This window comes from Mauremys reevesii, linkage group 5 (assembly GCF_016161935.1).
Source record: "Mauremys reevesii isolate NIE-2019 linkage group 5, ASM1616193v1, whole genome shotgun sequence".
NCBI lineage: Eukaryota > Metazoa > Chordata > Testudines > Geoemydidae > Mauremys > Mauremys reevesii.
The window spans coordinates 119,889,643-119,915,195 of NC_052627.1; the positions used below are offsets into that span (position 1 = coordinate 119,889,643).

Below are 25,553 nucleotides of genomic sequence, written 5' to 3' on the forward strand. Positions count from 1 at the left end.
CATTGAAGAATCTGGAGTATGGATATTAGTCGAGACAAATACTAAAATGCTGACCTTTCTCTTACCATCATTATGAGGGCATGTTTTATGAAAATGCAACACTGCAAGTTGCTGCCAGCAGTTTGTCTGAAATCTAATTGTGTCATGCTTCCAACAAAAGCATTGCTGTACAGCCACATGACTGCGGCATCCATAAATAATCACATAATCTCTCTGCTAGAGGGCCTGCATTAGACTCACAGCAGAGTCTGTATTCAAGGCTTAACTGCTCTTTTATTCAGAAGAAGACAGTAGGGACTAAATGCACCTTACATTAACCATGCATTTTATCAGCCAGACAAAGAAGTGAAAAGTGAATTGCAGTACTTCTGCATTTAATTGAAATTCAGTAGAAATTGTACACACATGTAATAACTCAAATGAAAACCAACAAACTAGATGTTGCTTTTTAGATAGGGCCTCTTAAAATTAAGCATATGTCCAATTATCAATCATGAAGAAATGTAACTGAAACATGGCACAGATAATTATTTCCATTTGGTTTCTAATGTTTTTACCAGTGGTTTTAAAAGAATACCTGAAACTAGCACTAATCTCCACACTCAACCAGTGGCCAATGGCAGCAGACAGGAAGATGTTCAGGAAAGTATAGGTAGGCCAGTCAGGAACAGGACTGTAATCCAGGCCACATAAAGGACTGCAGATGTTTGGGAGGTATTTTTCTGTTTTCCTGCACTTGGAAAGCATTAGCTACTTTTTAGAGAAAGGAAGAGGATTTTATAGTGTCATTTGGCAGGTGTTACATATGTGTTCTTGAATTTCTCCAATTAGAACATTATGGAATTCATACGTGGGTTCACATACCTTATTTTCTTCTTTAGGGCTTTTAAATGACGCACTTAGTATATTGTTAGTAGGGCTGACCAAAATGTGGAATTTCTGTTCTATGAGAAATTTTGGCATTTTGAAATTTATTGCAAATCAGAAATCTCCCTAAAAATTAGTTTAGGAAACACTGACACATAATTTTTCTGAAAGGAAGTATGCTTCCTGGACTAGCATAGCACACATGAAACTGACAAGAGTGTCAATTTCATCTAGCAGCTGCTAGGGTTTCCAGGGTCTGTGGCTCCTGGGCCCCTGGCTGGGGACCTCAGGGCTTTCAGACTCCTGGGCCAGCTGGCTATTTGGGCTGACTAACTCCTAAGTGGCCAACATGGAGAGCCAGCTAGTCTGGGAATCTGGAACTCCTGAGGTTTCTGGCCAGGAGTATATTCTACATTGCAAGGCTGCCCCCAAAACCTTGGAGCCTGGAAGTCCATCCCAGGACCTCCAGGCTCCTAGCTTTGAGCCCAGAAGCCCTGAGGACACCCAGAATTTTCAGGATCCCTTCTGTGGAGCTTGGAGCCATGGTTCTCAGGCCTTCTAGGCTCTCTTCCTGCAGAACCAGAAGTTTGGAAGTCCCAAAAGCCTCATCAAGCCAGATGTTTCAGTTCTTCCTGGCTGCACAGCAGCAATGCAGGAAACCCTCAGAGTCTGGCAGGGTGGGGCTCCCATGGAGTGGTGGACCCAAGAAGTCTGGGTCCCCAGCCCTATGACAGGGCTCCTTGGGAGCCGCGGACCCTGGAAATCTGGGAGACAGGGTTCCTCTGCAACTGTGCCTGTGATTTGATGAACGGTCATTGAACCCAACCTGCTTTCATAAGAAATTTTGAATTCAATGAACTGGCATTTTCAAACCAGCTCTAATTGTTTGTCCACCACTTTCCTTCCTTGTCATAGATAGTTTTTGCTGATAAAGAGATTCAGAGAGTTCTTTCTCAATAGATGTGTATGCTTTGAGCGGTACAGCATATGGATGGATCTACTGTCTTCAATAGATGGTGATATATTTAGTTCTTGCATGTTGGGAAGCCGATTGAGGTTGGAGGCTGTGACCACAGCACATGGCTTTCGGGGACTGGGGAGCGGAACCAAGGAGGTGTTGGGTGGTAGGAGCCAGACTGATTGCATGAGGGAAGCATGTCACAGCCCCACTTTTATACCATAGAACCTCAACAAGGTACTGACTTCGGTTAGTAGGTTATGTCTGGATGGTTTATGTAGATTTTGTTGTTGTTTAACTATCAGTAATTGTTTTCAACATCTAGTATGCCATTAACAAATTAACAGAAGTGTCTGTAAACCGTCTCATTGTCTGAATCGTTGAGCCACTGTTAATAGATTAATATGGATCTTTTATCCATCACATTAAACACTGTGTGGGGCATGTAGTAATTGGTCTTTAAACTGAAGGTACTGGGCCAAATTTTGCTCAGTTACTCCTGAGTCTCACCAAAAATCAGGATATACATCCTTGAATGGGTGATTCAAATGAGAATGTACTTTGTTCATTTCATGCTCCCATAATTTGAAATCCATATGAAATCCATTTAAAGCTTAGATTCTGCAGAAGTTGATGACATTTTCCTATGAAAGCGTCTTACTGAATGTGGGCATGTTGGTTTTAAATCCTGCTTTAAGCCTTCATTTTTCAGACTAGCTGGCTAATTTACCTTGTTGTCTTATAAATGTTTTTGCAGCACTTGCTGACATCAGTATGAACTTTTAGTAAAAGTGAGTAATGGATATAATCCCATATAGAATATGTACCTGCTGTGAGATGTCCTTTTTACTCAATTCAAACACTATGATGATAACCAAGCATTAACTATAACAAGTGTTTATTAGCTGTAAAAATTTGGAAACAATGGATACAGATCTTTAATGGTGCCATCCTTCAGATCCTTCCTAAAGATCTATCTATTCTGTGATGCCTACAGGAAACCTGTTAACCAATGATGACTAGGTGGAACTGCACTTGGGGATAGAACCGTCAAATTGTGCAAAGCTAACATACGTACAATTGTTCTCACTCCTTTTGTTGTTCTCGTTTCAATTTAGATTGTAATCTTTTCAGTGCAGGGGCTCAGTGTTTGTACAATGCCTAGCATAATGGAATACTGATAATGATCGTTGTCTTTTGGATGTTAATGCAATACAACTATTACCATTCCTTATTTTTTGTAAAATATTTGGAGAGCCTTAGACAGAAGAGGCTACAGAAATACAGAGTGTTGTTTTAGTTTTGTTCATATTAAAATTTGGTACTGCACAATTAGAAACACATTTGGGCAACATACCCTGAATAAAACCAAAAAGCAGTTACAGATATCAGAAAACTTTAGATTAGGCACAGAGACCAGAATATAAATACTTAGATTAGTTTTATTTGAATATTTCTCTGTATCATATGAAGTAGCCTTTGCATGTCACTTATTTTGTTTTTTCCTTAAGACAGTGGCCTATTAAAATCCACAGAACGCTATGGCTGCTAATCCTTCAAAGTTATCCCAAGAATTAAAATGTTGAGTTTCTTCCTCCCTCTTATTAAGTCTGGCTCCAAAATGACTGTTTAATGTTTAACCTCAGCATTAGCTAAATAATAAAACTGCACTTTCTCAAGTGCTGTCAAACTTAAAAGATGCTTGTTCCCCAGGCTATAGGAAGATGGAGATCATAGTAGAGGTGATTCAGTAAGTAGGAGAAGATGAATGTGTTGGGATGGTAGCAACTAGTCTTGATCCAGAGCACTCCCTATTAATTTAGAGTACATAATACTGTTCTGAACCTTATGTAACAACTTTCACCCAAGAATCTCAGATTGTTTTACAAACATTTACTAACAAATTAATTTTCACAACACCCCTTTGTATTACTGAATATTAGTTCTATTTTACACATGAGAAATGCAGAGCTTATGGCCCTGTCCCTGGCATTGCTCATGTGCTTAACGTTTTGCATATGGGTCACAGTGGACAACTTGTGTGTAAAGCGAAGCATGTGGTTGTAGAATCAGGGCCTAAGGGCTCAGATCCTCAAAGGTATTTGAGTGCCTAATTCCCATTGATTTCAGTGAGAGTTAGGAGCCTAAATACCTTTGAGGATCTGGGCCTAAAAAGAGCCCCAAACGAGTCACACGGGAAGTCAGTGGCATAGTTGGGAACAGTACCTAGAATGTGAGTTACAGTTCTGGGTTCTAACCATCAGCTACATGCTGCTCAGTAGTTTTTGCCAGGTTTGGAGCTGAAGCTATTGAGTTTCCTTACCACTCACTAGAGACAAGAGGGAGGGTAGAATTAAATGGGGTGGGAGAAGTAAGTTATATATTTGACCATATTTGTTGTTGGCTCATTCTGTTGACTTTTTAAAATTTGTTTGGTTTTTAAGTATCATTTCTGTATTGTATGTCTCAACTTTTGACTGAAAGAATGGGTTTTTAAAAAAAACATTTTAAGAACTGAAGTACTTACTCAATTGAATAGAATTGGTTAGATTCTTACCTATGAGAAAGCAAACATCACACAAAATTTTACAGAGAAAACCATCCTGAGTCACAAATTTGAACTGCAAGAGTTGAGAAGGATGCAACTTCTGTTTTTTGCTTGGGGGCCTTCTAGTTTCTCTTTCTTCTTTCTTTTCTCCTGTCGTATTTAATCAACATAGTTTTCAACATAATGCTCTTTCTTATCATGGTGCCTCACTAAAATGTCACCAAACCAGTAATGCTAAAGATGACAATGTGCATCACAGCAGTAGCCTAAAAATTTACCTGGATTTACTGGCTGTTCCTCTAATGCTCCCAAACAGAGTACCTTAGTTTGAATTTTAAAATAAATAATGAGATAGATAATTTGATACAGAAAACAGCTTGATACAGAAATGTAATTAATTATCCACAGACAAGCATTGTGGTGGAACTGTAAATTAAAAATAAATGCAGTAGTAATTAGGAGGACTGCATTGGGTCTGGGAGTTCCATCTAAAGAGAGATCATATCCAGTAAGGCTAAAAGCAGTTTGATATAGTAATTGTGACCAAATTTGGGGTAAAGGGGCAAAGAACAGGAAGATTTCACATCCTGTGTCTTAATTATGCAGATTCCTGTTTCTTTTAATTTATACTGATTGATTATCTTGTCAGTTGGGAAGAGCCAATGAAAACTACAAAAAATTTTTGGTGCCAAAGTTTCACCCACTGTACCGTTTCTCTTTTCTCCAATTTATACTCAGTCTTTAAGCATCACATATTTTCCTTATTCAGCAGCTCCACTTCTGCACAGAGTTTTCTGAAGGTAACATTGGGTAAATCCAAGGAAGAGGAAGCATCATCATGTTGCTCACTTTCAACATGAATCTTTTTCCCCATGTGACATGAACATTCCCTCAAGTCCAAATTAGTCAGAAAAGGATTTGGGGGTACAGTGGCTTGAATAAGGCTAAGCTCATGTACCCAGGAGCAGCTTGCCTTCAACCAGCACCTGATAGGAGAAATATGACACACATGAATTCATGCAAAAGACTCCTCTCCTATTGGTGTCCAAAACTGGTAGACTTGTGGCATGTTGCAAGGGTGCAGTTTACCTTCCTATCATTGGATGTGGCTGGTGCTGCAGTCCTCCCCCCGCCCCCCATTAGCTACATAGTTTAGTCCTCTGGATGAACAAAAAACTTCCCCCTTTGGGGTAGCTGAAAGAAAGATAAACTCTTTGATCTGCAGCTCCATCATCAGGATCTGGATGAAACTTCTTCCCTTTTTCTCAGGGGCTTTTGTGGGTCTCTTTGCCCAGCTCTTTTCAAGTTTCCTCCCTGACCTCTTTTGCAAGCTTCTTGCTTGAACCCTTACTTCTTAGAAAGATCAATACTTCTGCCTTCTCTAGTCTCCCTACTTCTGCCCTTCCCTTTGCAGAGAGACTCAAATCAAGTTCAGCCCTCTTCCTAGTCCCCCATAATGGAAAAACTAGGCATCTTTAGACCCAGCAGGCTTAGTTAGCATCCTTCAGTTCCCATGGTTCCTGGTCTAGACGTGCCAGATTCTCCATTTTTGACAAAGACCATGCCACAGAAGTGAACCGAACTCTGAACCCTCTTCAAGGCCCAGCTCAATCTCTGATGGACATTAGAAAGGAAAGAAGGCTGATTATCATCTAGAAAATTGCAGCTGTGAGACTCCACTCCCCATCCCTTATATTCTTTGTTAGGTGCCTGACACGTTCTTTCTTCCTACACCTTGAAGCAGGTACTGAATACCATCAGGAAATCATCAGTTACACCAACAAAATAATGTATGAGTGGTATTAAGTGCCTGGTACAAAAGAAAGGGGGCTAGCTCCATAGTGCCTGGTGTTTCTTCAGGTAGGTCTTGACTAGACCCTATCTGACAGCACCTTTCTATAGCAGGGGTCGGCAACCTTTCAGAAGTGGTGTGTCGAATCTTCATTTATTCACTCTGATTTAAGGTTTTGCGTGCCAGTAATACATTTTAACATTTTTAGAAGGTCTCTTTCTATAAGTCTACAACTATTGTATGTAAATTAAATAAGGTTTTTAAAATGTTTAAGAAGCTTCATTTAAAATTAAATTAAAATGCAGAGCCCCTCAGACTGGGGCCCCTACCCCTGTTCTATAGGATCACCGTTCAGCTCTTAAGGTGCATCTACACTGGAATAAAAGACCTGTGGCACGGCTGCAGTTGGCCTGGGTCAACTGATTCTAGCTCACAAGGCTGGGATGTGGGGCTAAAAATTGCTATGTAAACATTTGGGCTCAGGCTGGAGCCGCAGGTTCTGGACCCTCCACACTTGTGGGGCCCCAGAGCTTGGGCTCAAGCCTGGGCCTGAACTTCTACACAGCAGTTTTACAGCCCCATAATCTAGTCCCCACGAGCCTGAGTCAGCTGATCTGGGCCAGCCACAGGTGTTTAATTGCTGTGTAGACATACCCTTAGCGCTCTAGGGGCTGGGGGAAAGACAACGTTAGTAGACACTATTACTTACTGTCAATTAATTTATTAAGGCAGCTATTTGATATAGTAGATTTGTGTCTCCACCATGTTTGCTTAATTTAAGTCAAAGGTGATTTGAGCAAAGTTCCTTTTTAAGCCTTGAATTTCAGTTTCTGTTGAAAAGATCTCTTTTGAGATTTTTCTGTAGCAACCATTATGCTATGCAGGTCAGTTCAAGATTATTTGTTCTCTCTTGTTCCTTTCTGTCTTTAGAACACAAGCTGTGTTTCTGTGCTGTTCTGTAGTGAAAGCTATACTTCGGGTCTGATTTTTCAGAGGTAATGAGCAGGGATCCTAGAAATCCATTTGTTCTGGAAAATGCAGAATTTTCATTTTTACAGAGAATCTTTAATTTTTACATTTTGTGAAAAAATAAAAACGTATATTAACTATTAACTCAATTTTACTGAAAGTAAATAAACGTCACATATTTAATGTGTGAAGCCTTCCCCTCTTGTGGTTGGGTTTTGAATATGCTTAAATTTACAGTGGAGGCCCATTTATCTGATCTCATTGGGACTGGGGCCAGATCAGATTATCCAAATATTTGGATAATCAGGAGAACTGGCAAAGAGCTTTCTATCCCTTATTTTAAGATGTGGGAGGGCAGGGGCTCCAGCTGTTAGCCCCAGGTGGTGGAGCTGACAGCCCAAGCCCCAGCTGCTGTTAGCCCTGAGCGACTGGTGGTTCAGTTAATACAGAGAGCCAGATAATGACGGCTCGGATAAACAGGGTTCTACTGTATATCAGTAAAACATTGTGTTCAACTGATGCCTATACAGTGAGTAGGGAAATTGAAGAGCAGCATTTCATTTTAATTGTAGAAAAATGTGGATTTTTTTATTGCAGAATTTTGGGCGGGTTGATAATGGAAAACTAGGATCCCAGGTAATGAGCACCTGCACTTACACAGTGTCTTCACTGGAAGTTATGGGAGTGCAGTATCAGGCTGTTGGTAACAATCAATCTCTTCCTCTTCATTTTCTTCCGTGTTTGCTAGGGAACACATTAGAAATGTGCAACTTATTTAGCCAGGAAACAGTATTTCAGTGGTTATTTCTAAAGAATCTATAAGAAAGGGCTTTAAGACTTTTGTCTCATGAGAAATTATCACAGGATAGAAAAAGGGTACCATGCCCTATCAGTAAATGGGGCTCACTTCCATAGAGGGGTTGGTGGCCATTATGAGATAATGCTACTGTCCTGAGCATTCTAAAAAGCTGCCCCAGTGATTACCATTAAGTCATCATTTTGGCAATAATTACTACCCAGCAGTATGAGAGACCAAGATTTTCCCATGTACTTCAAATCGGAAGTAAGTGTGTTATCTTGCATACCAGTGTGTGATATCAGTCAGCAAATCGTGACTGCTATTAAGAGGAGTTTCATTCATGAGACAACATTAGCAGATCTGAATTTGGCTGCACAATCATTAATATAGATTCCAAGGCCAGAATCTGTGATCATCTAGTTGTGATGCACAAGAGGTCAAGTGCCAGAACTTCCCTAAAATAATTCCTGTTTGCACTAGAGCATATGTTTTAGAAAAACATCTAATCTTGATTTTAAAATGTCAGTGATGGAGAATTGACCATAAACCATGGTAAATTGTTCCAATGGTTAATTACCTTCACTGTTAAAAAAGTACACCTTATTTCTAGTCTGACTCTGTCTAGCTTCAACTTCTAACCATTGGATCTTGTCATAACTTTGTCTGCTGGATTGAAGAGCCCATTATAAATATTTCCCAAGTAGGTACTTAGAGACTGTGATCAAGTCACCTCTTAATCATCTTTGTGTAAGCTAACTAGATTGTGCTCCTTGAGTCTACTACTATAAGGAATGTTTTCTGATCCTTTAATCATATAAATATCCTGTCATATAATGATTCTCTGCTCACATACTCTTCACAGTTGTAATTTATACCACATACACATCATGGGCACATGAACTTCAGTCATCAGTGAGGAAATAATTCAGGATATTTTTTGGTTCAAAAATTCAGATTCCCCCTACATGAGCTAAACTATTTGGTTAAAGACTTACATCCACACATTATATATTTAGAGCGCTAATTAGAAGCTATCACACTAAATTGCTGGCAGTCCTAATCCAGGGAAGCAAAAATTCACTTGGAAACTCAAATTCTGGGATTCTGAGCCATCTACCCAGAACTTGCCTGATTTGCAAGTTGAGTAAAGGGGGATTATGATTTGATAGTATTATTTAGGTTTTTGTTACATTTCCAAATTGACACGTTGAGAAGGATCTTGAATGGTGAAGAAAGAAAGAATGTGTTTTGTGTGTTTCCCTGAAAACAGAATTAGGGTACCCACAGAATATAACTGATCTATTGCCCCCTCCCGGGCTTACCAAGGGATTCCCTCAAAACAAGTGAATTTTTAAGTATCCCGTAACAGTTTTTCCCTGTGTGAGTAGAATATAAATATCCTCATAAAGATTTTCCCTTAAAACAGCCCACCTGTTCACCAATCTGTTCTCTTAAGGTATGGGTCTCCAGGGTAGTCAAGGAAATACTTGAAGGACACAGACACCACCTTCTCATAAATGATTGGTTGACACAAACAGTATTTGTTTCCAAAACAAGATACCTTGTTAGTAGAAACCATGATCCCTAATACAGTAGTAATCTAAAAACACAAATCCCTTCAGCAAGTTAAAGAGCATCCCAACTGCAATAACATACAGGTGAGAGGATTCTAAGTGGTTGCACCCTGTCACAGATGGCCAGTCTGTTACAGATTGCTGACAGTCCTTATATATGAAAAACTTAAAGTACAATTTAAGTTACAATTAGCTCACACTCATGTAACTTTATTAATACACACATACTAATACTACTCTATACTATACAAGACTATAATTAAAACTGGCAGGCTTACTCTGGCCTGTTGGCTTTACTGTGTTATCTGCTGTAGCTACTGCTGCCACCGTCAGCTATCACGTTCAGCTCTGCTCGGCACCGCTTCTCCATCCAAGGTCCGGTCCCTTTATCCGTCAGCAGCTCTTTGCTAGCGCTCTGTTTTCTGACCTTTATACTGTCCTTTCAGAACTTTCTAGACTAATTACCTCATCAGATCTTTATTGCACGTGCTGCACATGCTCAATACCAAACATTCTTGAACTCATGTCAACATTACCTCACATTTTTGAATGCATGCCAACATCACCTCATCTCTTGAACATGTGCCAACATTCCATGCATGCTCACTGCTGTTTACCTCAGAGCTATGGTTGCCTCATCTGACCTTTCCCCTACTTTTGAACTGCACATGCCCAGAAATCTTTACCAGGCTATGCAATCTTTAGCCTACTTTTGACCATGTGACCTGTAGCTTCTAATAACTGTGTGACTCTGGCTTGTTCAGTCAGGAATGCAAAATGGAAACTGGGGAATTTCTCTGGTATCAGGTGGAGATGACACAAGAAATGTTTGTGTACATTGGTGGCTCAATGTGATGTGGAGATTAAGTTGCTGTAGAAATCAAGCTAGATTAGTGCCATCGAATCCCACACCCGACTTACAGGTTTAAATCATACACATGTATATACATATAACATTTTGAAATGTACGTGTGGTTTAACATTTCGATAGTGACTAGTGTTTTTTGGTGTCTGAGTGTTTTTGGGTTCCCAATTTGAGATACCTAAAAAGAAACTGATTTTCACAAGGGCTGAAGACCCCTTCCTTCCAATGTGCAAATCAGTCCCCTTTAAAGGAGTCTCAAGTTTTATCTTGATGTACAATATAGGGACTCAAAATCACGAGTCATTTTTGAAAAAGTACTTGGGATGGGGGGGCAGAGAGAGAAAATATTTAACAAATATTAAGTGTTAACCTAGAAAAACATTGAAAAAGGTTACTAGTAAAGTTATGCTGTGTCCTTGGTTTCATATATAGGCTTGTGGCCAATCAACTTTAATGTTAGCCTGAAGTCTAGCACATGTGGCAAAATGGTATAGTGTACACAGAGATAGCAGGAGAAGCATGTTGCCGGTTTTTGTATCTTGAACTTGGAGTTCAGCCTAGGTTGGTGGTTCTTTGAGTGAAAGATATTCTTTGACAGGAATATCATGTCTGTAGGCACATAGTTAAAAAGTCAAACGTAATTACTTAGTCCACAGTATTACTTGTGAAGACTACACTGGCAGAAGCCTACTTTTAAAAACAAAACACCTTATTAGTAACATAGGATGTACAGACATTTACATAAAAGGGGGAAAGGCATAAATAAGAGAAAGTGAGCCAAAGTGAAAATGAACAATAGAGCAAATAGGCAAGCAATGGAACAACCACTTAAAAAAAAAAAGGGAACAAAAACTCAGTATTCAGGCAGGAAGTCATTTTAGGTTATATTACAAAAAGAGATGAAAGAAGAAAAACAGCATGAAACTACCAAGACATAAGCATATCACATTAGCCTCTTCGCATGTATGTAGTATCCCTTTCTTCCAACCTGGTTTTTGGTGCCACCCTCCCACTGCAGGATAGGGTTATGTACATTTTCAAAGCCTAGCACAATTGATTCTGTTGTGACCAGGACCACTGTATGCTACTGTGATATAAATATTTAATAATATCCATTAAAGGTTTTATTATGGTCTTGTGGAGTGCATACACCATAGAAAAAGAGAAAAAAGTAGTTCCTTGTTATATTTGTTTTAGGTAATGTTCAATTTCAACATGTTCACAATGTGTTAGATGCTCTCTCAAAATAGTGGTTAAGGTGGTGATTGACCATTTATTGGTAATAAAAGGTGGTTATCACAGTGTCTGCTTTTTAAAAAATATTGTCTTTATACCAGCTATTGCCAATGACTATTCAAACTTGCCATTGGAAAGCTAGTTTCCTGGATGAGTTATGGCAGAAGTGGGGTCTTGCAAAATAATTGCCTTACACATACAAGGCAGGTACGACATTCAAAGAATTAAATGAAAGTTACATTTCAACTTTATAACCCCCAAATCTCTCCCCATTTATCAATTCAGAATCATTAGCCAATTCAAATATGTTGCTCTGATGCTTTATGTGAACTTTTCTGAGGGTAACCAACTAAAAATTTCTTTGTGTGAATATATCTGAAAATATATAATAAAATCTGTCATCTGACTGTTCATCCATATGTTGTGGAATGGTGAAGAACACTGGGGGACTTCTGTTCCTTACAAATACAAGCATCTTTATTGTGCGTTGGAATTCTGGATATGGAACGTAATTAGCACTCATTCTGTTCAACAGATTACATTAAACTGATCGTATGCAAAATAGCACACATTTACTTTATCCCTTCATGATGTCATGTTGTACTGTTAAAAGTAAAAACCTAGATGCTGTTTGTTTTTTAGTGTTTTACAAAACTCATTTAAAACCATTAGGGTTGCCTTAAATAAAATGTAAAACATTGTCACTCTAGATAATAATGTGCTATTATTCTCATTACACAAAGTTCTGGTTTTCAGTGTACTCCAGTGGCAGAGGTTGGCAGCAGCATTATAATTAGAATGACACGGTTATATTAATGCCTTAGCTGCAATTGCCATTTGTAACCTGTTAGAACCCTGGGAATTCATTCTCTCTGTACCCTTGGATAAGAAAGGTGGTAGGGTTTTCTAGAAGCCGGTTGCCAGGCACATTATTTCTATGGAAACATCTAATAGCCTGTCTTTTCAGTGGTATTCACTTCAGTTGTCTTTATTTAAATTTAAACTTTCTTATGTTTAAAATACAATTCTGAAGAACAGTATTTGATGCTTATCTGTGTACTGGTTCTCAGTACTTTAGGGCACTGGGAGTTTTTTCAAAGGCACAAATGTTTGATAGATGGCCTGGCCAAGTCCCAGTGACTTCTACTGACTGCCATTTGTGCCTTTGAAAATCTCCCCCATCGTAAATGTGATCTTGAGAAGTGCAATCCTGCCATAATCTACAAATCCATCTCAATACACTAGCTGTGGTTACAGACTATAATACAAATTTTTTAAAAATATTTTAAGTGTTATCAGCAAACTTACCATTGAATTTCAACTGATAAGTCTATCTAGCATTTAAATTTCTTTTGACTGGCAGTTGAAAACAAAGGTTTGTGTGTGTGTGTTTGCACAACTGATGTAGAACTTGGTAAATGCAAACAGAAATAATTTGACACTAATTCTAAGGGACAAAGTGAAGTCTGTTGATCATGGTCACCCAGTAATGGCACATTGATTTTCTATGTACTGGGCAAGAGTACTGGTAAATGTTGTATGCTTTGTGAAAAATGTGGGGGACAGGTGTATTTATGAATATTATGTGTACCTATTTTTGTTCGATTTGTTCTGATGGGGTCTGTCATTTGGTGACAAGGAGTTGCTTGCAAATCCCCAGGAAAGGAGAACAGTGGTTTCAGATTGTAGATGGTTGGCTAACACTTATGAGACAATGAGTGGACTCTTCTGTTTGATAGTGTACCTCCACCCCCGGTGTGTTCATCAGGTGAGTTTGGAAAGGGGAAAAGAGTCCCAGCTTGCAGACACAGAGAAGAAAGTGGTTTGCTTTAAGTTCAGGGAAGACCTGAGACTCGGAGGCAGTGTCTGCAGGGAAGAAGGCTCAATCCAGTTCCCAGAATGAGGGGTACCTGGGATAAATTGGGGCTGCCTGCCTAAGCTTTAAGGAAAAAGCTAACCTCTAGGTATCATAGAATATCAAAGCAGGACTAATCCCCTGACAGATTTTTGCCCCAGATCCCTGAATGGCCTCCTCAAGGATTAAACTCACAACCCTGGGTTTAGCAGGTCAATGCTCAAACCACTGAGCTATCCCTCCCTCATGATGAAATGCATGTAGACTTCTCTGTTGTTTTAACCCTTTTCTCTAAACACTATTTTCCTGTGGATAAATGAATAATTTTTTTAAATTTTTATTTATTTATTTATTTTTTAAGTTCCGAGTCACAATATTTACCCACTAGTCACAGCTCCCAAACGAAAGTCTCTCTCAGGTGCCAAGCCCAGGTGGACCTGCTGAGAAACTATGGTTGGTAAACTGGTATTGTAGCCCAGTCTGAGTGGGAGAACCATCAGAGACCACAAGTGGAGGCACAGAGCCTGTGACTTGAAAGGGTACATAGGAAGGGGATGGAGTGGGGGAAAAGGTGCAGTTACCTCCATAATTGTGACCTGCTTTTAATATAAATAAATAAATAAATAAAAAATCTGAACATAGATGAAAGAGTTGGATGTTGAGGCTTCTTAAAATTATAAATAGCATTGGGAGAATAATACTAACTTCTGCACCTTCAGATTTCACCAACCTGGATCTAATGGGTAACATTCTTCTCTAAGACTGACAGGCAGCAATGATAAATAGAAGCACTTTTTTTTTATGCCTGACTTCTCTCTCCTGCTCAGTATTCACCCTAGAGAAGATACATGTGGCAATGATCTGAGAAAATTTTGAGAATATTTTAAAAACATTTTAACAGACAGTAAAATGGAAGACATTTTCAGTGCATAGAAGGAATAAAAACATTACAGGAGGGGAAGATAATGTTCTTTCTGATTAGCAGTAATGTAACATACCACTGTTCAGTCTGATGAACAGAGGGGCCCACTCCTCCTTTTCCTGTATCTTATTTTCCCTAACTTTCCACAGGGTAATGGTTCCTGTCAGCTCTGCTAGTAGGCTTGATTTGCAATCTGCCATCTGAAACTTTTGTGGTGATGGAGCATGATCCTAGATTCATAATTGCAACAGTTCTCACTTTAAGCCCGTGATAGGATGTTTCCCTCTGGACTTTTTGGGCACTTAAAAATGGAATAACTATAGTGCTCAGTCCTCAAAAAGTGGTTTTGTATGAAATCTTAGAGAGTAGCAGTCTGATACTGATGATTTTGTGACATTAGTGAACTGATTAACCTTCATGTCCTTCTGTGCAGCTGAATAGAACTTTATGAGGGGGCGGAACCATAAAAGTTCTATTCAGCTGAGCAGACAGACATGAAGGCTAGTCAGGAAAGATTCTTCATGCTGTTTTCACCTGTTTATGCTGAGATGCAGCTTTTCTTTGTCTCCCTTTTTTCTCTTGCTGAGGACTCTGTTTACAGCTTATATGCAAATTGAGATAACCACACATCCCTTTGTTTAAGACCTGCTTGACCAGTTGTGCCTAATTAGTACTGCATGAGTTTGAACATGTCCCCTTAACATTAGATGGGGGATTTCATAGCTTTACACACAATGTTGCTGCATATACTTCACCTTGATATTTATTGACCAGTGAGTTATTAGTTTGCAAAGGATACCTCACAAAGCATATTCTGAATAAAGATTGTTACAGTAGTGTGTGGGCTGTGAATATAGTGGTGCATTCGATCACAAGGATTCCATCAAAGAGCCAGATTTAAGAGAATAAAAATTCTCCTAATCTTTTCTTCCAGTAGATGTGGCTTGTGGGAGATCGTTCACCTTGGTCTGCTTGTCTCTTTCTCTATTGGTATGTTACTCCAGAGCCCCTGTATCTAATCTTGATATATTAAGTGGGATAATTCAAAAGAATCTGGACAAGTTCATGACACTGGCCAACAAAAGAAAATCATTCCTCTAATGGATGAAGATGTCTTGTCTGTCAATATGATTCTTTCTGTAGGAACTAGCCTGGGTACATTACATGTTAAAATGGGTATCCTTCCCAGAGAGTAGTTATCAGTTGTTCACAGTCAAGCTGGAGGGGCATATCAAGTGGGGTCCTGCAGGGATCAGTTCTGGGTCCAGTTCTGTTCAATATCTTCATCAATTATTTAGATAATGGCATAGAGAGTACACTTATAAAGTTTGCGGATGATACCAAGCTGGGAGGGGTGTCAAGTGCTTTGAATATTAGGATTAACATTCAAAATGATCTGGAGAAACTGGAGACATTATCTGAAGTAAATAGGCTGAAATTCAATAAGGACAAATGCAAAGTACTTCACTTAAGAAGGAACAATCAGTTGCACACATACAAAATGGAAAATGACTGCCTAGGAAGGACTACCGTGGAAAGGGATTTGGGAGTCGTAGTGGATCACAAGCTAAAATGAGTCAGCAGTGTAACACTGCTTTTTTTTTTGTTTTTTTTTGCGCAACAAACATCATTCTGGGATGTATTAGCAGGAGTGTTTTGTAAGCAAGACACAAGAAGGAGTTAGTCTGCTCTACTCCTTGCTGATTAGGCCTCAACTGGAGTATTATGTCCAGTTCTGGGTGCCACTTTTCAGGACACATGTGGACATATCGGAGAAAGTCCAGAGGAGAGCAACAAAAATGATCAAAGGTCTAGAAAACATGACCTATGAGGGAAGACTGGAAAAACTGGGTTTGTTTAGTCTGGAGAAGAGAATACCGAGGGGGGACATGATACAATTTTCAAATACATAAAAGGTTGTTACAAGGAGAGGGGAGAAAAATTGTTCTCATCAGCCTCTGAGGATACGACAAGAAGCAATGGGCATAAATTGCAGCCAGAGAGGTTTAGGTTGGATATTAGGAAAAAACTAACTAACTGTCAGGGTAGTTAAGCACTGGCATAAGTTGCCTAGGGAGCTTGTGGAATCTCTGTCATTGTCTAACCTGCTCTTAAAAAATCTCCAAACACCTGTCAGAGATGGTCTAGATAATACTTAGTCCTGCCTTGAGTGCAGAGGACAGGACTAGAAGACCTCTCATAGTCAGTTCCAGTTCTATAATTCTATATATAGTCCTTCATACATTGCTTGAAAGTTAATGTGCAAGCCTCACCTGACATTTTCAGGAGGATAGTGTTTCTCACTGCAGTGCTTCAGCCAGTCAGGCAATCATCTGTATGTTTGTGTATTCCACTATCAGATATGTGGAATATACTATGCTGAAGAATAGAAACTTGTATGTGCTTTCCCCAAAATTTCTTTCTTCGTGTATTATGGTCCACAGATCTACAAGACTCTGGATAATATAAAGGTTTTACTGTTTGGTAAAACAGCTCTCATGCTCTGCAGTTGGCATATTCATAATTAGTCATTTTGCTTATGGTAGAATTTTCTTAAAAGAACTGTTCTCATCTTAGCTGTTGAAGTTACCTCACTTAGTTGGAGCTAATGATTGACAGATCTGGTCCCCAAAAGCAGCAAATGAGCTGAAGACCTATTGTAGAATCTATAACTTCTACTACTAGCTACACTCCCTTGACACAGCAAGATGCCTGCGCTGGCTTGATTGCATGCAAAACCTTGATTTTTACATGTTCAAGTTGTCATGCCTGGACACTACTACAACATCTTGGGGCCACTAATCCCACAGAGTACTGGCCACCAAAAATCCAGCCAAACTCAATAGCCTCCAAACTGGTGGAGAACACAAAAGGACCACTTTATAAACACACAAGAATAGAAGTGTATCAACAACTCTGCCGAACACTTGCATGAATCCCCCGAGGAGAACTTTCCACTGTCAGCATTGAGGAAGTAAAAGAAGGACTTGCCGCAATGAAAAAAGGGAAGGCTGCAGGCCCTGACAGGATTCCGCCAGAATCCCTCCACTATCTCGGCACTAAAGTACTCCAGTGGCTAGCAACATTGTACTCTGCTACCTTAAGGACAGTACAGATCCCTGAAAAATGGCAATGGTAATGGCTGTTCTAAAGCCTGGAAAGCTGCCTAATGCAGCGGGAAGCTATAGGCCAATTTCTCTACTATGTACGACCTATAAACTTCTTGAACATATTATCCTCAAAAGAATACGCCCTTTTACTGAGCCAATTATCCCTGCTGAACCGGCAGGCTTTTGGCCAAAACATAGTTGTTGTGACCAAGTTCTGGCACTCAAAACTCACATTGAGGCTGGCTATCAAAAAAAAAAAAACCCTAAAGACTGGTGCAGTATTTGTTGACCTATCATCTGTGTATGATACTGTATGGATTAAGGGTCTGATGCTGAAACTTGCTAAAATTATAGCTTGCTACCATACTCTTCACCTGCTGTGGACCTGAGTAACAGGTATACCTGGGTAATAAGACCAGCTCACCCCATATCATAAACAGTGGGTTACCTCAAGGCTCTGTACTTGTGCCAACCCTTTTTAATATTTGCATAAGTTACATGCCTCCAACTAAATCATGAAAATTTGGATATGCAGATGATCTTGCCATGACAATCCAAGCATCAAACCTCTATGATTTTGAGAGAGCATTAACTGAGGACCTCCAAAATATGGAACAATATTTCCAGAAATGGAGGCTCAAACCAAACCCTGGAAAAACAATAGTAAGTGCATTTTATCTCGATAATAAGAATGCCAAAAACACAATGGAAGTAGCTTTCTGTGGTAAAAATGTGCAACATAATTACACTCCAACATATCTCGGAGTGAAACTCGACTGCACCCTCTCCTTCCATGGTCATCTTGAGAAGGTAGCTGCAAAGATAAAAACAAGAGCCAACGTAATCCAGAAACTAACAGGTACTACCTGGGGTGCATCAGCATCAGTGTTGCAAACATCTGTATATTCAGATATTGAATATTGTGCACTGGTGAGGAGCAGATGCAGCCACACACGACTTGTGGATACCCAGCTGAATACAGTGATGCAGTGCATCATGGGAACCCTTAAATTGACTCCAACACCATGGCTACCTATCCTATCTAACATCGCTCCCCTGTCAATATGCCAAACTGCTACAACATTCGCTCAGCGAATCCAGAAAAAAGATGCCTTCCTATTCACCATTGAATATGCTCTCCCTGCAACATCTTAACTCCCGCAAGCCTTTCTGGGAACATTGGTATAGCCTCATGCAATCAGGCTATGATCAGGAGGAGGCTTGGAAAGCAGAGTGGGCTAAACAAGACTTAAAAAATAAGCACCTTGTGCCAGATCCCACACAGAAGGTTCCTGGGTTTGATCTTCCACGGTCATCTTGGTCAACTTGAACTGAATTCGAACCAACCATGGTAGATATGGCTATCTAATGCACAAATGGTAGATATGGCTATCTAATGCACAAATGGAAAATCATGGACTCCCCGGTGGGCGAGAGTGGTTTCCTATGACAGACCATCAAACATATCACTACCTACTGCCCAATTTATAAATACGAAGGAGGCATTACTGCAATAAATTCTGCTACTGCTGATTTAGCCATTTCAGGTGAACTTCAGGTGAAATTGTAGTTGCTGCTCTGCACCAGCCAAACGAAAGAAGAATCCTAGAAGATTAGGGTTGGAAGGGACCTCAGGAGGTCATCTAGTCCAACCCCCTGCTCAAAGCAGGACCAATCCCCAGACAGATTTTTACCCCAGTTCCCTAAATGGCCCCCTCAAGGATTGAACTCAACCCTGGGTTTAGCAGGCCAATGCTCAAACCACTGAGCTATCCCTCCCCCCGCAAGAGACTACTTGAGTGGGGGAGGGGGGAGAGAAAACTTTGGGTACGCAAGTATAAATTATCCTAAACTTTGTATTATGGAAAGGTCATTAAAGATGATAAAAGTATCCAAGATGACCATTTCAGAAGGGTTACAAAATCCTATATAGAAGACGGCAGTTCTCTGCTCTCTTATAGTCAGAGGCACCTGATCTGAGTTTAGACCTCACTAGAAAATTTTATTTTTGGAGAATACAAGAAAAACTACAGAAATACCCTAATGAAATCTGAAATTTCTGCAGATATTGATTTGTTGTCCAGGGAAATTGGTCAGGAAATGGACATAGGACGATTAGGAAAGATGGCATAGGGAACAGAGAATCTATTTTTAATCTTAATTGCTGTTACATAAAAGTAGACATGAAATATACAGAGGTATTTGTCTGAAATGAGAGAGGAGGAAACAGGGATGCTTTATTGTAGCTGTAACCCAACACACCCGGGTATTGACACCCTATACACTAGTGTGATAATCTTTGTTCAAAATGTGCCTTATGAGGTATCATTTAAAACCTAATACCTCAGTGGTCAAAAATATCATGGTGAAATGTATGTAACAGCATTATATGTAAAGTTATGAATTCCCCTTGTATAATATTACTAGACCATGTTCAACACCAGACAGCCTTGCCTAGTTAAAGGTGCTAAACAGGTTTGTCTTAAACAAAGGAATATAGGTTTACCTCAATTTATAGATAAGCAGTAAACAGGACTAGCAAGACAGCAAGGGGCAGAGATTGCAGGAAACAGAACTATTTTCATTTTAGCAAATATCAGCGTGCGGGGCGGGGAAGAAACAGAATAGCGCTTCTTCACCTCCAGACTTCATGTTGCCTTCCTCCTTGTTGCTTGAATAAACCTTATTTTGAGGGGCAGCCTTCAGAAGAATCCATTTCAAAGGTTCACTCATCTATACAAGAAAGGGGCAGAAAACCAAGTTCTCCCTTTCACCAAAGAGACAAAGGAACCAGAATTTTGGGCTTCTGGAAGAGCCCTTGAATGTAGGGAAGGGGTAAGACATCCTGCTGGAAGACTGTGGGCAAAAACAGCCATCTTGAACAAAATCTGTATCTTGCTAGATTAAGTTTTTAGTCACTAGAAACATTTTTCACTTTTATGTTTGTCACCATTTCAATCTCTGTCTCGTATACTTGATCTCAAAGAGAATCCTATTTTCTTTTGTTATAAACTTGCTTTACTTTTAATTTAAACTAGCAGTGTTGTGTTTGAATCAAAGTGTTAGTTAACTCAAGTTAAAGTGGTAAGCTGTACATTTTGTGTGTTTACAGAAGCAGATCGACCTTATTTCTGAGTGGTCCAGGAGAGGGCTGGACACTTAAGGGCCCATAGTTTGGGGAAATTCAGGATAGGGAGAGTGTTGGGGTCACTTTGTTGGTTGTAACCAAGGCTGGTGGAAGCCAGAGTAGGGCTATGGGACTGTAGACAGGCTGCTGGGGTCAGAGTTGCTGTTTCCAGGGCTGGCTGCATAGCGCATCTGCAGTCAGGGTGCAACCTGCATGCTTGTGGCTGATTGTGAGCATCCAAGGCAGAGAGCTACAGTAGCTCACCATTGTGAGGTAAGAGGTGGAACCAAGAGGATAGTTTTGTTAATTACTTTTCTGTCCAAAGGTGTTGAATAGGTTCTTCTGAGTTGTATTCTTATCACCTCTCCTGTTCAATATGGGGCCATTGAAAGGGTTAGTGAGGAGAGACAAACTGAAATATTGTCAACTTGTTGATGAAACGTAACTCTCTACCTCCTTTCATTTAACCCAGATGATTTAATTTGAGTATCTTTCTTGGTAGATGGTAGTGAATGAAGAAGCATAAATGAGAGACAGCTGTCTGAGGCTCTTTCCAGAGAAAAGTTAGACTAAATTGTTATACTAGGTTGGGGAAAGCAATTAGGATTGTGTCTGCAGTTTGGAATTTGGGGGCCTGGTTAGACTCCCCATTGCTGTTAAACAGTCAATATGTTACAACTCCTCCTCTCAGATGTAGACCTTATCTAAAAGAAGGACATTGGTGCCATCATCCATGCCTTGTCACTTCAAGATTAGACTGTTACAATGCACTCTCCTTGGGCATCACCTTCCATCAGCCTGCTGAGGGAAGGCAACACAGAAGGCAGTGGGCCTGCTTGTTTAAATATGGTATCTTACTGCAAGTGCATAAGAAACTGTTGGCTGCATAGGTTTATAGCTGAAGTGTAAAATGATGATTCTGACTTATAAAATTTTAAATGGTTGGAGACCTGCCTACCTGAGTGATCACCTCTCTTTCCACATGATACTTCCCCAGTTGAGATCAGTGGGGCAGTTCTAGGGCTGAAGCTCTGTTGGTGAGTAAGAGATGGAGCCGCTGACAGGCATTATACTTTAGGACATCCTCAGTTTTGGAATTCTCTGCCCCATTCCCTTGTCTGAAATAGTTTGTGTCTGTTGACCTTTGAGATGATCCAAAGCTCATCTGCTATGGGCAAACATTAGTGGAGGGCTCAGGTTTAGGGGTCTGGATAGGAATGTGGATTTTTTTAAATGGGGAGATTCTAGCTTTTACATGAGCTGATGAAAAGTTGGAGAGGGACTTCATTTTTTGTGGAAAGGAAGCTTTTGTGCAGATCAAGGTTGTTGTTGTCTTTGTCTTGCTGAGGAGCCAGTCTGTGATAGATATCTATGTTGAAATCAAAATGAATTACTAAGTATAATCAGTTAATACAAAAATGCAGACTTTGCTTCAGCAGGAATACTATTCAAACATTACCTCGCAATCTTCCACTTTCCTTCATATGTCCAATATAGTATTGGGTTTGTTTTTTTTTGCTGTTATCCATTCTTTAAGAGAAAATGTCTAATCAGTTTGGACCATATTCCTGCCATAGGAGGGCTTTCATTAATTCAATTATCTATATTAGCAATATATTTTCTTGCTCATAACTGGGAATTAGCAGTCTAGCCCTTAGTTCCCTTGAGCGTCCTTGGAACTTGAAGTTCTACAGGAAATATTGGCAAATAGAAGTTTCAAGGGTGCAGTTCAAAGGAATCTGTATGTTTTAATATATAAATATTATGCAAAAGATATATTTGACGATTATTGCAAGTGAGGTTGTAGATCAATAGAGAATAACTGGATACCAGCTATGTACCTAATGGCCTTCCTGGAAGTTGTTTTCTCAAGTTTAGGGGAAGGAAAAATGCTTCATCAACTAAATAGTTCCTTATTTATGCCAGATGCTGGATTTAACTTGCTAGTCAAGGGAATGACTCAGAAGAATCAATGAGGCTAATATTGTTTTAAGAGACAGGGAATACAAGATCTTAAGTACCTGGTGAGATGCTGTACTGTGTAGTCAGTGTTTCTTTTTTCTTGCTAGGACTGCAGAACTGCCTAAGAAATTATACCCCTTGTAATTCATATATCTATTTAACTTTCTGTTTAAATATTTGTTTTACGCCTTTTGTATCTTTTTATTGTAGGAACCTGTTCTTAAAAAGAACTAATGATTTAACAGCAAACAAGTTATGCGGTTTAAATAATAATTTTTAAAACTGCACGTTAATGGGGAGAATTCACCTAACTTAAATTGTATGTGTCTATCTCAGAAGCTGAGCTGGTACAGAGAGGCCAAAAATAGTTGTACAAACCCATTTGTTTCCCAAGGGAATCCCAATATATGACTGGGAGTTCAAGGACAGGACTTGAGAGTATCATCTGAAGAGTCAAAGGAATGCCTTACTGAGCAAAAATAGGCAGTTTAGATGAGGCATGGAGGAAGGGACACAAATGAGAGTCCTGTGATACTGTGTCATCCAGTACATTGGTTGGCTTGCAGCTAAAGCAAAGAAATGAGGGGAAACAAACAAGGGCTTATACAAAATTCTTACTGATTGTCCCAGAGACTCTGATACTAGCTAACTAAAATTATGGAAACCTCTATCAAACTTTGACTTTTGGAGAAATTAATTGAAATCACAATGGCAAGCATATGCTACAAGGTTGGGCAGTGTCTCTGTGGAAGGCACCATGTAGGGACCATTTCAACGTTATTGGAATTGAGCAAAAATGTGTTTAGACACAAAATTGCTATGAAATCTTTTTGTAATAATGATTGCATTAGTGATGTGATGCCAAAAGCTGTTAAATTTTGGACGTTTGGCAAGGTCTTCAACCTGAGACATTTGAAAGCATCCAGCAAAGTAAATATGGTTCTATATGAACAACTTTATACTGATGATTATGCTCTTACTAAATAGACTCCAGAGGACCTCAGATCATCACAAGAACATAAGAACGGCCATAGTGGGTCAGACCAAAGGTCCATCCAGCCCAGTATCCTGTCTACCGACAGTGGCCAATGCCAAGTGCCCCAGAGGGAATGACCCTAACAAGTAATGATCAAGTGATCTCTCTCCTGCCATCCATCTCCACCCTCTGACAAACAGAGGCTAGGGACACCATGCCTTACCCATCCTGGCTAATAGCCATTAATGGACTTAACCTCCATGACTTTATCTCGTTCTCTTTTAAATCTTGTTATAGTCCTAGCCTTCCCAACCTCTTCAGGCAAGGAGTTCCACAGGTTGACTGTGTGCTTTGTGAAGAAGTTTGCTGAAGCAGAGGAGAAAATGATGTACTTTGAGTATGAAGAAACCTAAGAAATGTGCTGTGCCAATCTATACCTGAGTGACTATTAAAAAAAACAAACTCCTGTATAATCATTGGTACCGAACTCTTTGCTGAACCATATTTCACTAGTCTTGGAGTTTTGTCAGACACTGCCATCATTAACCAAGACATTATTTCCTGAGGACCACACTCAACATTTTACCATGCTGTAGTGATTTCCATCTTTACTCTATGGCTGTTAAACATAGACAAATTGTAACTGACCAACAATCTGGAAGAAAACTCATCAACAGCATATCAAGTAGTTAGATAAAGTCACAAATAAGATTATAAGAGAGGCTGCAAATTATATTGAAACAATCCTCATAAAAGCTGTGCTTCACCAGACCAGAGATGCCTTCAGGATAGGGGACACCAGGTTCCCAAAGAAAATGTTGTATAGTGAAATACTAATTAGCAAAATATCAAGATTCAGTTTTAGGATGTTATGCAACAATGTTCAGGAGAAGAACCTCTCCTGTTATGATAAATATCAGGAGGTGGGAACTTGTTATGGCAAAACAGTCAATTTGGTGAGCCAAAGTGTAGAAAGTTTTGAAGTTTAGTCAACAGCAAGAGGAGATTTTTTCATCCAGAGATAACAAGAGTTAGGCATCACTGCAAGCACCACTACATTGTCTGACCTCTCCGGAAGTAAGACGAGAGGCAATGTATGTAGTTTAATTAAGCCGCAACTTTATTCACTTGAAATATCTGGAAGTACCTGGCAATAAATAGTACAGTGCATTGTCATCATTTCCTTAAGACTTTCCATGTAATACCCAACCTTATCACAGCATCTGCCACCCTCCTCTCATAAGAGTGCTGGGGACTAGAAAAGGAAGGAGGTTGACTCCCCGCTGCGAAAGCTGTAGGAGTCCTGAACCCTCCCTTTCTCAGCTCCATTAAGGGATACTTTTCCACACATCGTTTTCCAAGTGTTGCTTGCCAGTGGAGTCTAATTCTTTACATCTCTGCATGCAAAACCTCCCTCTTGCTGATGACTAATTAGTAAGGCTGCGAGTTTGGGACAGAGATTTTTTTGCCTTAGCGGTATCTGCAGGGTCGGCTGTGGTGCCCCTTTTAGTGCCGTGTTCATGCGCCGGTATATCAGGCGCCACTGACCCTACACCTTCCCAGTTCCTTCTTACCGACCAGGATGGTTAGTCAGAGCGCCTTTCCTTCCATAGCAAGGACTAGCGCAGTGGTCCCCAACCTTTTTGTCTGGCAGGCGCCAGATGAAGGACCGTGGCGGTGGTGGAGCACCCACCGAAATGCCGCCGAATTTCTGTGGCATTTCGGCGGCAATGCCTCTCGATGACGTCACTTGTCGGCGGCAAGTGGCGTCAGCGAGAGGCGTCGCCGCAGAAATTCGGCGGCATTTCGGCAGGTGCTCCCCCACCAGCCAGGACGCGGGCACTGCATTGGGGACCCCTGGACTAGTGGATTCATCTTCCTTCGAGCCTTAGGGCCTTGTAAATAGTTTGTTTATAGTAGTTAGTGTTAAGTAGTTAAGTGTACTTAGCAGTGAGAGTCCCTGCAGGGACTTTGCCCCAGGCGGGGCATGCCC

The 25,553-nt window shown here is 40.1% G+C and overlaps 1 protein-coding gene and 1 long non-coding RNA gene across 9 annotated transcripts in view; one reads left to right on the forward strand and one right to left on the reverse strand.

The window, feature by feature from the left end:
- Positions 1–25,553, forward strand: part of ZFYVE28 (zinc finger FYVE-type containing 28) — a 298,503-nt gene that overhangs the window by 106,618 nt on the left and 166,332 nt on the right. The gene's annotated exons all lie outside the window — the stretch shown is intronic.
- On the reverse strand, positions 1,510–10,047 carry LOC120405751. Of its 2 annotated transcripts, none has more exons than XR_005598826.1 (3): positions 9,786–10,046; positions 7,792–7,878; positions 1,510–4,523 (listed from the first exon to the last, which is right to left on the reverse strand). It is a non-coding gene; the product is annotated as an uncharacterized LOC120405751 (long non-coding RNA). The 2 variants fall into 2 exon arrangements; XR_005598827.1 differs by lacking the exon at positions 1,510–4,523 and adding an exon at positions 6,928–7,193 and having other exon boundaries at positions 9,786–10,047.